Below are 12,883 nucleotides of genomic sequence, written 5' to 3' on the forward strand. Positions count from 1 at the left end.
TAGACCCTCGGCCATGGCGTAGGTCACTGCGGGGGATTTGTCCTCCCCGAGTCTGGTGTGTAGGAGACGCGGCGCTTGCGCTCCTCACCAAATCAGACACGAATGCCGCCGAGCTCCCGTCGCACCGCCGGAACCCTCCGAGGGTCGGGCAGCGGGCTTTGGCTCCGCCACAGCGGGCGGACGGACCCCGCCCACAGGGGACGGACCCCGCCCACAGGGGACGGACCCCGCCCACAGGGGGCGGGCTGCGCACCCCGCCGGCTCCCAGCGCGCTTCGGGCCCCGCCCCAGGTGCGGCGGGACGGGTGGGGCCGTGGGGAGGTGGCCTTGACCGCGGCCCCGACTCCCCGCCCTGTGCGCCAGCTTTTGCCGGCCGCGCCCCAGGACCGCTCGCAGAGCCGCCGCACCGGCCTCAGCGCCCGAGCCCGCGCAGCGCACCAACCCGGCCGCCGCAGTGTGAGTTTGCCGAGCGCTTTCGCTAGCGCGTCCGCGGGATGGGGTGCGGTGGGGGCCGAGCGTGCGCCGCCAGGCGCCGGACGCAGGCCGGCGAACGCTTAGCTGTCGGGGTGTTCTTAGGTTTACGTTTTCGTTTCGTTTCCACAGTTGTCTCAATACACTTTCTCTCGCCTCTCGGAATTTGGGAGTCAAGACTTTGGGAACAGACGAGTGATTGCGTGGGTGGGTCTGTGCGCGCGCGCGCACGTAGTTCCGGAGAGTTGGGATCCGAGTTGTGAGAACTTTTTACACTTCTTCTGGGGTCTTTTGGTTGTTTTCCTGGAAAACTGGGGAGTCCTGATTCGTGACAGATGTCCCTGACTGCTCAGAGGCGGTTAGCTTGACCTCATGCTTGCGACTTGTCTCTGCTTTTCTTACTGGAAACGGGGCAAGCCGAGATCCCTCAGCGCACGCTCCAGCCCTCAGCTGCAGACTGTGGAGTTTTGTGAATTCACTTGCCTGGCGGCGGTATTAGGAAATACGGGGCAGTGCTCAGGGAACCAGACCTCCTGGAGCTATCGAGTATGTGAAAGGTACAAAGTCTAGAAAACCGTGGGTAGCCTGGAGGCTTAACCAGGGTGAGACGCTCAGCTCTTACCTGGGGGGAGGCGATGAAAATGCAGGGTTCTGATTAGGAAGAGCTTTGAGTAGGATGGCTTGAGGCCAGCGGAACCCTGCTGTTATAGCACAGGGAACTCTACCCTATATTCTGCAATATATTCTTTGTGGGAAAAGAGTCTGAAAGAGAATGGATATGTGTATATGTGTAACTGAATAATTTTGTTATAGACCAGAAATTATCACGATCTTATAAATCAACTATACTTGTATAAAACGTTCAAAAATGAAGGGGAGAAAAAAGGGATGGCTTGAGTAAGATTGTAGATGAGACGGAAACCGGATTGGGTTCATCTGGGTGTGAAGGTGCCTTGGCTGAACTGACACTTGAGAAACAGGTGAAAGATGAAGTGAGATGGCTGGTGGTGTGTGCAGACGGGAGGGAGGAAGGACAGGGTTGAGGCAGGTGCGGTGAAGGGTTTGGTGTCTGTCGATTTAGCTTGTTCCCCATAGCAAAGCCTCCTACAAGGACCAAGTGCAGGTAGCTTATTTGAGCCCATCACTGCAGAGTGATGAATCATATGGGGACGAGACCAGGAAGGAGGGGAAGCCCGCAGGGAAAGGCCTGCCGCTGAGCTGTTTACTGCTGTGGGCCTTGTGGACCTGGAGTCCTAGGTAGGCATTTACCTGGGAGCGGCTCCACCCAGTGATGCCGACTTGGGTGTCAGCTTCAGGGCTGCAGCTGGGCACCTGTTTAGGCGAGAAGGCTTCCCAATGCCCAGAAAGTCTTCCAGGGCAGTGGCTGAAGTCAGAGGTGGTCCAGGGTACCCAGAGCACCTACTACATGGCTCTGGTCCTTTGGGGACGCTAGAAAGGGCAGCAAAGGGAAAAGTGCTGGTTTTCTCGGGGCTCATGGTACACCCCATCCTGCTCAAGGCATGTTTATTGGCATTCCTTCATCTTTGAAAATAGTACAACCTCTTTCCATAACGTGGAGACTAGCGTATAAGTAATTCACTTGAGAGGAGCTGCTCTGAAGGGAATAATGAACTCAATTTAAGGTACACTAAATTTTAAAAGGCCTGGTGGACCTCAGAATGCTCCAGAGTAGCGGTGGGAACCTCCCTAGTTGGGCAGACCTAATAAATTGGAAAGCATTCCCAACTCGTTTCATCTCCCAGAACTGATTTCTTTCTTTGCTTTTCTTTTTTTTTTTTTTTTGTCTTTTTGCCTTTTCTTTGCTTTTTTTTTTTAAAGTACTAAGCTTTTTATTTTTTTTTATAGTGATCGTAACAATACAATTTCACAGGATTTCCATCCCATAACCCAGGCACATCCCCCCACCCCCTAAACTGTCTCCTTTGGAGACCATAAGTTTTTCAATGTCTGTGAGTCAGCATCTGTTCTGCAAAGAAGTTCAGTCTGTCCTTTTTTCAAATCCCACATGTCAGTGAAAGCATTGGATGTTGGTGTCTCATTGTATGGCTGACTTCACTTAGCATGATATTTTCTAGGTCCATCCATGTTGCTAAAAATGCTGGTATTTCATTCATTTTAATGGCTGAGTAATATTCCATTGTGTATATGTACCACATCTTCTGGATCCACTCCTCTGTCGATGGACATTTGGGTTGTTTCCATGTCTTGGCTATTGTAAATAGTGCTGCAATGAACATTGGAGTACATGTGTCTTTGCGAGTCATAGTTTTCTCTGGATAGCTGCCCAGGAGTGGGATTGCTGGGTCCAGTGGTAGTTCTATGTTTAGTTTTCTGAGGCATCTCCATACTGCTTTCCAGAGTGGTTGCACCAATTTACAATCCCACCCACAGTGTACTAGTGTTCCTTTTTCTCCACACCTCTCCAGCACTTATTGTTTGTAGACTTGTGGATGCTGGCCATTCTGGCTGGTGTAAAGTGGTACCTCTTCGTGGTTTTGATTTGCATTTCTCTAATAATGCGTGATGTTGAACATCTTTTCATGTATTTTTTGGCCATCTGCATGTCTTCTTTGGAGAAGTGTCTGTTTAGATCTTCTGCCCATTTTTGGATGGGGTTGTTTGTTTTTTGGTGTGGAGCTGCAGAAGGTGTTTATAAATTTTGGAGATGAATCCCTTGTCAGTTGAATGACTTGCAAAGATTTTCTCCCCTTCTGTGGGTTGTCTTTTTGTGTTGTTTAGGGTTTCCTTTGCTGTGCAGAAACTTTGAAGTTTGATTAGGTCCCATTTGTTTGTTTTTGTTTTTACCATCATTACTCTAAGAGGTGGATCTGAGAAGATGTTGCTGTCGTTTGTGTCAGAGAGTGTTTGGCCTCTGTTTTCCTCTAGGAGTTTGATAGTGTCTGGTCTTCTATCTAGGTCTTTAATCCATTTGGAGTTGACTTTCGTGTATGGTGTTAGGGAGTGTTCTCATTTCATTCTTTTCCATGTGGCTGTCCAGTTTTCCCAGCACCCCTTAGTGAACAGGCTGTCCTTTCTCCATTGTATGTCCTCGCTTCCGTTGTCATAGATGAGTTGGCTGTAGGTGCGTGGGTTGAATTCTGGGCTTTCTCTCCTATTCCACTGATCTATATGTCTGTCCTTGTGCCAGTACCATACAGTTGATGACGGTTGCTTTGTCGTATAGTCTGAAGTCCAGGAGCCTGATTCCTCCAGCTCCATGTTTCTTTTTCAGGATGTGTTTGGCTATTCTGGGTCTTTTGTGCTTCCAAACAAACTTTAAAATATTTCGTTTGAGTTCTGTGAAACATGTCCTTGATAATTTGATAGGGATTGCATTGAATCTGTAGATTGCCTTAGGCAGTATAGTCATTTTGATAATATTAACTCTTCCAATCCCCAAGCATGGTATGTCTTTCCATCTATTTGTATCATCTTTGATTTCTTTCATCAGTGGCTTGTACTTTTCAGAGTACAGGTCTTTTGTCTCTTTGGGTAGATTTACTCCTGGGTATTTTATTCTTTTGGATGTGATGGTAAACGCGATTGCTTCCCTAATTTCTCTTGCTGCTCTTTCATTGTCAGTGTATAGAAATGCCATCGATTTCTGTGTATTAATTTTGTATCCTGCGAGTGTGTAAAATTGATGGATGAGCTCTGAGAGTTTTCTGGTAGAGTCTTTAGGGTTCTCTAGGTATCGTATCATGTCATCTGCAAATAGTGATAGTTTTACTTCTTCCTTTCCAATTTGGATTCCTTTCATTTCTGTTCCTTCTCTGATTGCCATGACTAGGGCTTCCAAAACTATGTTGAAGAGTAGTGGCGAGAGCGGACATCCTTGTCTTGTTCCTGATCTCAGCGGGAATTCTTTCAGCTTTTCACCATTGAGAAGGATGTTTGCTGTGAGTTTGTCATATATGGCCTTTATGATGTTGAGGTGGGTTCCTGCTACGCCCACTTTCTGAAGGGTTTTTATCAGAAATGGGTGTTGGATCTTGCCAGAGGCTTTTTCCGCGTCTATTGAGAGGTTCATATGGTTTTTCTTCTTCAGTTTGTTAATGTGGTGTATCACACTGATGGATTTGCGGATATTGAAGAACCCTTGCATCCCTGGGATAAATCCCACTTGATCATGATGTACAATCCTTGTAATGTATTGTTGGATGTGGTTTTGTTGAGGATTTTTGCATCTGTGTTCATCAGTGACATTGGCTTGTAGTTTTTTTTGTGGTGTCTTTGTGTGGTTTGGTATCAGGGTGATGGTGGCTTCATAGACTGAGTTTGGTAGTATCCCTTCCTGTGCAATTTTTTGAAAGAGTTTCAGAAGGATAGGTGTTAGCTCTTTAAATGTTTGATAGACTTTGCCCGTGAAGCCATCTGGTCCTGGACTTTTGTTTGTTGGAAGTTTTTTAATCATCGTTTCAATTTCAGTTCTTGTGATTGGTCCATTCATCTTTTCTATTTCCTCTTGGTTTTGTCTTGGAAGAGTGTACTTTTCTAAGAATTTGTCCATTTCTTCTAGGTTTTCGATTTATTGGCATATAGTTGCATATGGTAGTCTCTTGTGATCCTTTGTATTTCTGTGATGTCCATTGTTACTTCTCCTTTTTCATTTCTAATTTTATTGATTTGAGTCCTCTCTCTCTCTCTCTCTCTCTCTCTCTCTTTTGATAAGTCTGGCTAGGGGTTTATCAATTTTGTTGATCTTTTCAAAGAACCAGCTTTTCGTTTCATTGATCTTTTCTATGGTTTTCTTTGTTTCTATTTCATTGATTTCTGCTCTGATCTTTATGATTTCTTTCCTTCTGCTAACTTTAGGTCTTGTCTGTTCTCTCTAGAGCTGCTTTAGATGTAAAGTTAGGTTGTTTATTTGAGCTTTTTCTTGTTTCCTGAGGTGGGCTTGTATTGCTATAATGTTTCCTCTTAGAATGGCTTTTGGTGCATCCCATAGGTTTGGGAGTGTTGTATCTTTGTTGTCATTTGCTTCTAGGTATTTTTTAATTTCCTCTTTGATTTCTTCAGTGATCCATTGGTTGTTTAGCAGCATGTTGTTGAGTCTCCATGTGTTTGTATTTTTTGCAGATTTTTTCTTGTTGATTTCCAGTCGTATAGTGTTGTGGTCAGAAAAGATGTTTGATATGATTTCAATTTTCTTAAAGTTAGCAAGGTCGGATTTGTAGCCCAGGATGTGATCAATCTTAGAGAATGTTCCATGTGCACTTGAGAAGAATGTGTATTTTGCTGCTTTTGGATGGAATGTCCTGTAAATATCTATGAAGTCCACCTGGTCTGATGCATCATTCAGGGCCGGTGTTTCCTTATTGATTTTCTGTCTGGTTGATCTGTCCATTGCTGTAAGTGGGGTGTTAAAGTCCCCCACTATGATTGTGTTATTGTCGATCTGTCCTTTTAAGGTTGTTAGCAGTTGCTTTGTATATTGTGGTGAACCTATATTGAGTGTGTAGATATTTAAAATTGTTATATCTTCTTCTTGGATTGATCCTATGATCATTACATAATGACCTTCTTTGTCCCTTAAAATAGCCTTCATTTTAAAGTCTATTTTGTCCGATATGAGTATTGCAACTTCAGCTTTCTTTTGATTCCCGTCGGCATGGAGTATTTTCTTCCATCCTCTCACTTTCAGTTTGTATGTGTCCCTAGAAGTGAAGTGGGTCTCTTGAAGACAGCATATATATATATATATATATATATATATATATATATGGATCTTGTTTTTGTATCCATTCCGCCAGTCTATGTCTTTTGGGTGGGGCGTTTAGTCCATTCGCATTTAAAGTAATTATTGATATGTATGTTCTTATTGCCATTTTATTAGTTGCTTTGGATTTTTGTTGCTCTTTTTTCTTCTCTTGTTCTCTCCTCTTCTGGTTTGATGACTATCTTTAGTGTATTTGCATTGATTTTTCTTATTTGCTTGTGTATCAACTATAGATTTTTGGTTTGCAGTTATTCTGATGTATCGATATAAGAGTCTATATATATATATGAGATTGTTTTAAGTTGTTGGTCTCTTAATTGCAAATTCATCTCCAGTGTCCTGCATTTGTACCCTCCTCTTCTCATGATTTCTGGTTTTGGTGGCATAATTGTGCATGAATGATTTTGTATTTTTACTGTATATATACCTTTACTGGTGAGCCTTGTCATTTGTGGTATTTTTGTTTCTTGTTGCTGTCTTTTCTTTTCTGCCTAGAGAAGTTCCTTTAGTATTTGTTGTAAGGCTGTTTCCTGTTGCTGAATTCTCTTAGCTTTTGCTTATCTGTGAAGGTTTTGATTTCTCCTTCAAATCTGAATGAGAGCCTTGCTGGGTAGAGTAATCTTGGTTGGAGGTTTTTTCCTTTCATCACGTTAAGTATCTCATGCCACTCCCTTCTGGCCTGCAGAGTTTCAGCTGAAAAATCTGCCGATAACCTTATTGTGGTTCCCTTGTATGTTATTTGTTTCTTTTCCCTAGCTGCTTTCAAGATTTTCTCTTTGTCTTTAATTTTGGTCAGTTTGATTAATATGTGTCTTGGGGTGTTCCTCAGGGGTGTTTGCCCTGGGTTTTATTTTATATGGTACTCACTGTGCTTCCTGGATTTGAGTGAGTGATTCCTTTCCCCTGTTAGGGAAATTTTTGGCTGTTATCTCTTGGAATATTTTTTCTGTCCCCTTCTGTCTCTCTTCTCCTTCTGGCACCCCTATAATACGGATGTTGGTACATTTAACAGTGTCCCAGAGTTCTCTGTGACTCTCTTCATTTGTTTTCAATCATTTCTCTCTTTTCTGTTCTGCATCCATGATTTCCACTAATCTGTCCTCCACATTGCTTATTCATTCTTCTGCCTCTTGTATTCTGCCGTTAGCTGCTTCTAGTGAGTTTATTTCAGTTATTGTATTTTGCATGTCTTCTCGTTTAAGTTTTATCTCTTGTATCTCTTTGCTTAGTGTTTCCTGTAAGTTATCCACCTTTGCCTCCAGTTTATTGCTAATGCCTTGCATCATCTTCAGCATCACCAGTCTAAAGTCTTTTTCCTGGTGGCTGAAAATCTCCTGATCACTTAGCTGATTTTCCGGGGTTTTTTCTTTCTTCCTTGTCTGAATTATAGTTCTCTGTCTTTTCATTTTTATAGGTTTTTGGTGTGTTGACCTTTTACAGATAATAGGGTTGTAGCTTCTTTTCCTTCTGGTGTCTGCCCCCCTTGTGGCTGAAGTCAGTATGGGGGGCTTGCTGAAGGCTTCCTGATGGGAGGGCTGATGCCTGCCCCCTGGCAGGTGGAGCTGATTCTTATCCCTCTGGTGGGTGGGGCTTAGTCTCTGGATGGGATTAGAGGTGGCTGTGTGCCTGAGGGGTCTTTAGGCAGCCTGTTTACTGAGGAGTGGGTCTGTGATCCCACCTGGGTTGTTGTTTGCCCTGGGGCTTCTCAGCTGCTGCCTGATTGGTGGGGCCATATTTTCCAAAAATGGCCCCCTCCAGAGAAAGGCATGCTGCTGACTATTCTGGAGAGCTTTGCTTTCAATGTCCTTCCCTCACAGCAAGCCACATTCACCCCCGTTCTCCTAGGAGGTCCTCCAAGAACTGTAGTCAGGTTTCACACAGATTCCTATGGAGACTTTGCTTTGCCCTGGGACCCCCTGCACTTGAAATTCTGTGTGTGCCTTTTAGGAATGGGGTCTCCGTTTCCCCCAGTCCCTCCTGCGCACAAGCCCCACTGGCCTTCAATGCCAGATGCTCCAGGGGCTCTTTCTCCCAGTGCCAGGTCCTCGCACATGGGAGTTTGATGTTTGGCTTGGAGCTCTCTCTCCTGTAGGTGAGTCTCTGTGAACCAGTTAGTTTCCAGTCTGTGGGGCTTCCCACCCGGGAGGTATGGGGTTGCTTATATTGCGTAATCACTCCTCCTACCTCTTGATGTGGCCTCCTCTTTGTCTTCTGGAGTAGGATATCTTTTTGAAGGTTTCTAGTTCATTTGGTTGAAGATTGCTCAGCCTTTGGTTGTGAATTTTGTTGTTTTTAGGAGAGAAGTTGAGCTCCAGTCCTTCTATTCTGCCATCTCAATCCCATCCTCCTCTTTTGTCTTTTTAAGGCTCAGATCCTGTGTTACTGTGGTGTAGGCCAGCAGCTGTAGCTCTGATTCGACTCCTAGCCTGGGAACCTCCATATGCTGCATGTGTAGCCGTAAAATAAAGGAAAATTAAAAAAAAAAAGATCTCCCAGTGCTTCCAGCACATGGAGTCTGTCCCAGAGCAGCCAGCGCGCCCCCACCCTCTCCTTCTCAGGCCCTGTTAATAAGATGTCATCTGCGGATGGACCAGTGCTGAGGGTCCCTGGGCTGGGCTGTGACCGCGGGTGGGCGGATTTGTCCCTGGGCCAAGTGTGAATGTGTACTGTCCCCCCTCCCAGGTGAAGAGGAGCGGCCGCTTATTTCCCCGGGGGCACAGCTGCAGTCACGTGACCAAAAGCTGCCCAGTTCTCTCCTGGGGACGGTATCCATGCGGCACAGCAGCTGTGACAGGGGTGGGCGCTGGGTGAAGTCATGGTACTCCGCCATCAAACACCCCCCCTTTCTTGAGCTATGCCCATGGCCTGCAGAGGTTCCGGGGGCCAGGGATGGCATCCGGGCCACAGCAGTGATAAAACCAGGCCCTGAACTCGCTGGGCCCCTCGGGAACGCCCAGCCTCAGGTACCCTTGACATGTTCTGTTTCACAGGGGCCAGACTGCTGTCGAAAGCAGGGCTGTGCAAAGCCCTCGCCACCGCCTCTCTCAGGTGTGTGAGGGCGGCCCTGGTCTCTGCTAGTCCACCTGAGTGAGGGCTGGTTTGGATTCACCGTGCAGGGCATGTCAGAGTTACTTGTCAGGGATGAGATTTGCTTTGCTTTCTTTCGAGACTGACTCTGTTTTGGAACTTGATTCAGTGACTTTGTGGTTCAGTGTATCCTTTTAAGGCTTAAAAAAAAATCTGTGTTACATCTTTGTTTGGGCACATCCTAGGGGTTATTTGGCCTCATGAGGAGGGCGCGGCTCTGGCTGTTTCTTGGTTGCCCCAAGGGCTCAGCATGAACTTGAGACACCTCTTGTCACAGTGGAGGCTCTGGGAACTGAAGCAAAACTCTCATTTACTCTTGTTTCTTAAAATGTTAATAGATAAACCAAAGATGCTGGAGTTCCCATGGCGCAGTGGGTTAAGAATCCCACTACCTGCTTACACCACACCTCACAGCAGTGCCAGATCCTTTAACCCACTGAATGGCGCCAGGGATCGAACCCACATCCTCATGGATACTAGTCGGGTTACTACTGAGCCACAACAGGAACTCTGATATTTTGTAGACTTTTTGATGATGGGCATTCTGATCTGTGTGAGGTTGTACATCCTTGTAGTATTGATTTGTATTTCTGTAATATTTATCAAGCGTATATTTATCAAGATGTTGAGCATCTTTCATGGTTTTTTTTGTTTGTTTGTTTTTGGGTTTTTTGGCCGTCTTTATGCCTTCCTTGGAGAAATGTGTTTAGATCTGTCCATATTTGATTGGGTTGTTGGGGGGTTTTTTGCTATAAAGCTGCATGAGATTTTGTGCAATCCCTTGTCAGTTGCTTGTTTTTGCAAAGGTTTACTTCCATTTCTGCGGGTTGTCTTCTCATTGTCTGTATGATCTCCTTTACTCTGCTTTTAAGTTTAATTAGGTCCCACTTGTTTATGTTCGTTTTTATTTGCATTACCCTAGGAGGTAGATCCACAAAGCTATTGCTGCAATTTCTGTCAGAGTGTTCTGCCCATGTTTTCCTCAAGGAGTCTTCTAGTGTGTGCACAGCCGCCTCCGGCTGGGCACCCACAGGGCTCTCAGGAAACACTGGGCTGCACCTCGGGGTGTGTATCAGATAGCCATTGCCTCTTGCAGCGCTGGCTTCCTGGGGGGTGAGCTGTGCAGACAGACAGGGCTTCACCCTGGGTCCCCTGCTCTGAGGTTCCTGCTTTGAGATTTGAACAGGGGCACCTGCGTTTCCTTTCCTTTCTTTCTTTTTTCAGTCCACCCATGACAGTGGAAGTTCCCAGGCCAGGAATGGAGCCGGCTATGCAGTTATGGCCTGCACTGCAGCTGCAGGAATGCCAGATCTTGAATGTGCTGTCCTGGGCACCCATGGGCCCTGAGTCTTCGATTATGTAGCCTGTCCTCTGCAGTTGTGCTTTTCTATTTGTTTGGCTCTTTTTAGTTTCTCCTTAGAGGACCTTGACCCAGGGATGTTGCAGGAAAGGGATGCATTCTTTTCTCTTCCCAAGAGCTCTTTCCTTTCTGTGTTCCCCGCCCCCAAGCCAGGAGACCCAGGCACCTGATGATGGCGAATCTGAAACCAAGCTTTCTGTGATCTCACACGCCTGCCCATGGGGTGGCCCCCATCCCAAGTGAACGTCTTGGTGTGGGATAAGTTCATCATCTCACCTGGGCGGCAGCTCAGCGTCCGATTGAACTCAGGGGATGCTGATCAGGCAGGTGAGGAAAAGACAGCGTCATCGTGTGAGGGGTTTGCTGTCCCGGATCCACCGCTGCTTGTTGCAAATCGGTCACTAGGCTGCCCCACCCTGCTCCAGCCCCACCTCACTGAACTGTGTGCACGTGAGGACAGGGAATGGTGCAGAGCCCACCACTTCCCCGTGATGAGGGGTAGACGAGCGTCCCCAAAGGCGCGTCCGCAGGGGCGTGGCCGGTGTTCTCGCCCCTGTGCCCAGCACCTGCCAGCACATCCTCGCCCGGTGTGTAACAACCACCGGGGCCACGTGGTGTTGCCCCTTCTCTCTTGATGGGATTCGACCAAACCCCGCCCCAGGAGGACCTGTTGTCTCCTTTTGAATTGGATGAGCTGGAGCCCGGGGCGCACACACTCTCACAGTCTTCCCTTGTTCCCCATCGCGCTCCATGGGACATCCGTCGCCGGGAGCGTGAGCGTCGAAGTTTGTGACTTTCTCTGTCAGGCAAAACTCCGTCGCAGGTGGGTGCCAAGTGGTTCCTTTTTAGTGAGATTCACTTCTAGGGTTTTTTCTGGTAACCACCCTTCTGTCCATAGTCTCACCCATGTATACGTGCGCTTATGCCCATGTGTTCTTCTGGGTTATAAAACGGTGGGCTGGAGCCGTGTGTCTCCTCCTTTTGATTGGTACTTTTTACGTCCCAGACGGACGGGACCAGTTAGTTCTCCTGCCGTGTGTGTATTAGGACGCATAGGACTGAATGTTTTCTCCCATAGTTGACATTTTTCTTGCTTTATCTTTTCCCTTTCATGGGGATGCGCTGGGATTTTGGCATCATAGGTTCATGAACACAGGGCATCAAATTGAAGTGGAAATGATCTCATCTTGAGGTTTAGTGTAAATGACACGGCTGTGCCCAGCAGCGTCGTCATCTGTGAGGTGTGCTTCAGCTGCATCATAACAACCCCCCCTTTTTCCAGTCTTTTTAGGGCTGCACCTGTGGCATATGGAGGTTCCCAGGCTAGGCGTAGAATTGGAGCTGTAGCCGCTGGCCTACGCCACAGCCACAGCAACACAGGATCCGAGCCACGTCTGCAGCCTACACCACAGCTCAGGGCAATACCGGATCCTTAACCCACTGAGCAAGGCCAGGGATCGAACCTGTGTCTTCATGGATACTCATCAGATTTGATTCTGCTGAGCCCTGATGGGAACGCCCATCATACAGCTCTCGTCACTACTTCCCATCTCTGCCATCAGTGCATTCGCACAGGCACCTCGATGTTGGCCAGGAAGAGAATATTCTAAAGTTAGACAAAGGCCACAAGCATGGCCTTTTAAAAATACATATTCTCTCTCTCTTTTTTTTTTTTTTTTGTATTTTTAGGGCTGCACCTCTGGCATATGAAGGTTCCCAGGCTAGGGGTCTGATTGGAGCTGTAGCTGCTGGCCTACACCACAGCCACAGCAATGTGGGATCCGCGCCGTGTCTGTAATCTACACCACAGCTCACGGCAATGCCAGATCCTTAACCCACTGAGCGAGGCCAGAAATTGGACCCGACACCTCACGGTTCCTAGTTGGATTCATTTCTGCTGCGCCACAACAGGAGCTCCAAAAATGATATATTCTTAAAGTCTGTTTATCAGCACGGCACCTGGCTGTCACCCCAGACGCCAGGGTGTTCCTGCAGAATGCAGGTGTTTCTGGAGAAGCACCAGGTGTCATCTCATGGGGAAAGGAAGGCTTGACGGGGCAAGAGAGGGTTCTAGGGAATATTTTTGAATGAGTGTGTTCCAAATTAGGCCACAGATTCATCCGTTTATTCCGTTACATGACCCATATTCTATTTCTGAGTGAAGGGATCGATCGCAGCCACGAGCACGCGGCAGTGAGGGTGCGCATTAAAAATAAAGCAAAACAC

The 12,883-nt window shown here is 46.8% G+C and overlaps 1 protein-coding gene across 2 annotated transcripts in view; it reads left to right on the top strand.

The window, feature by feature from the left end:
- The first annotated feature begins 317 nt into the window (after positions 1–317).
- Positions 318–12,883, top strand: part of TCAF2 (TRPM8 channel associated factor 2) — a 91,588-nt gene continuing 79,022 nt past the window's right edge. For both annotated transcript variants that reach the window (XM_085005189.1, XM_085005190.1), the window contains exon 1: positions 318–455. The gene's annotated coding sequence lies outside the window, so the exon portion shown is untranslated. The remainder of the gene's footprint in view (positions 456–12,883) is intronic.

The sequence above is a fragment of the Sus scrofa genome, chromosome 18 (assembly GCF_054392235.1).
Source record: "Sus scrofa isolate SSC_HxYL_T2T_F1_AM1 chromosome 18, Sscrofa_HxYL_maternal_Yorkshire_Landrace_v2.0, whole genome shotgun sequence".
Classification (NCBI taxonomy): Eukaryota; Metazoa; Chordata; class Mammalia; order Artiodactyla; family Suidae; genus Sus; species Sus scrofa.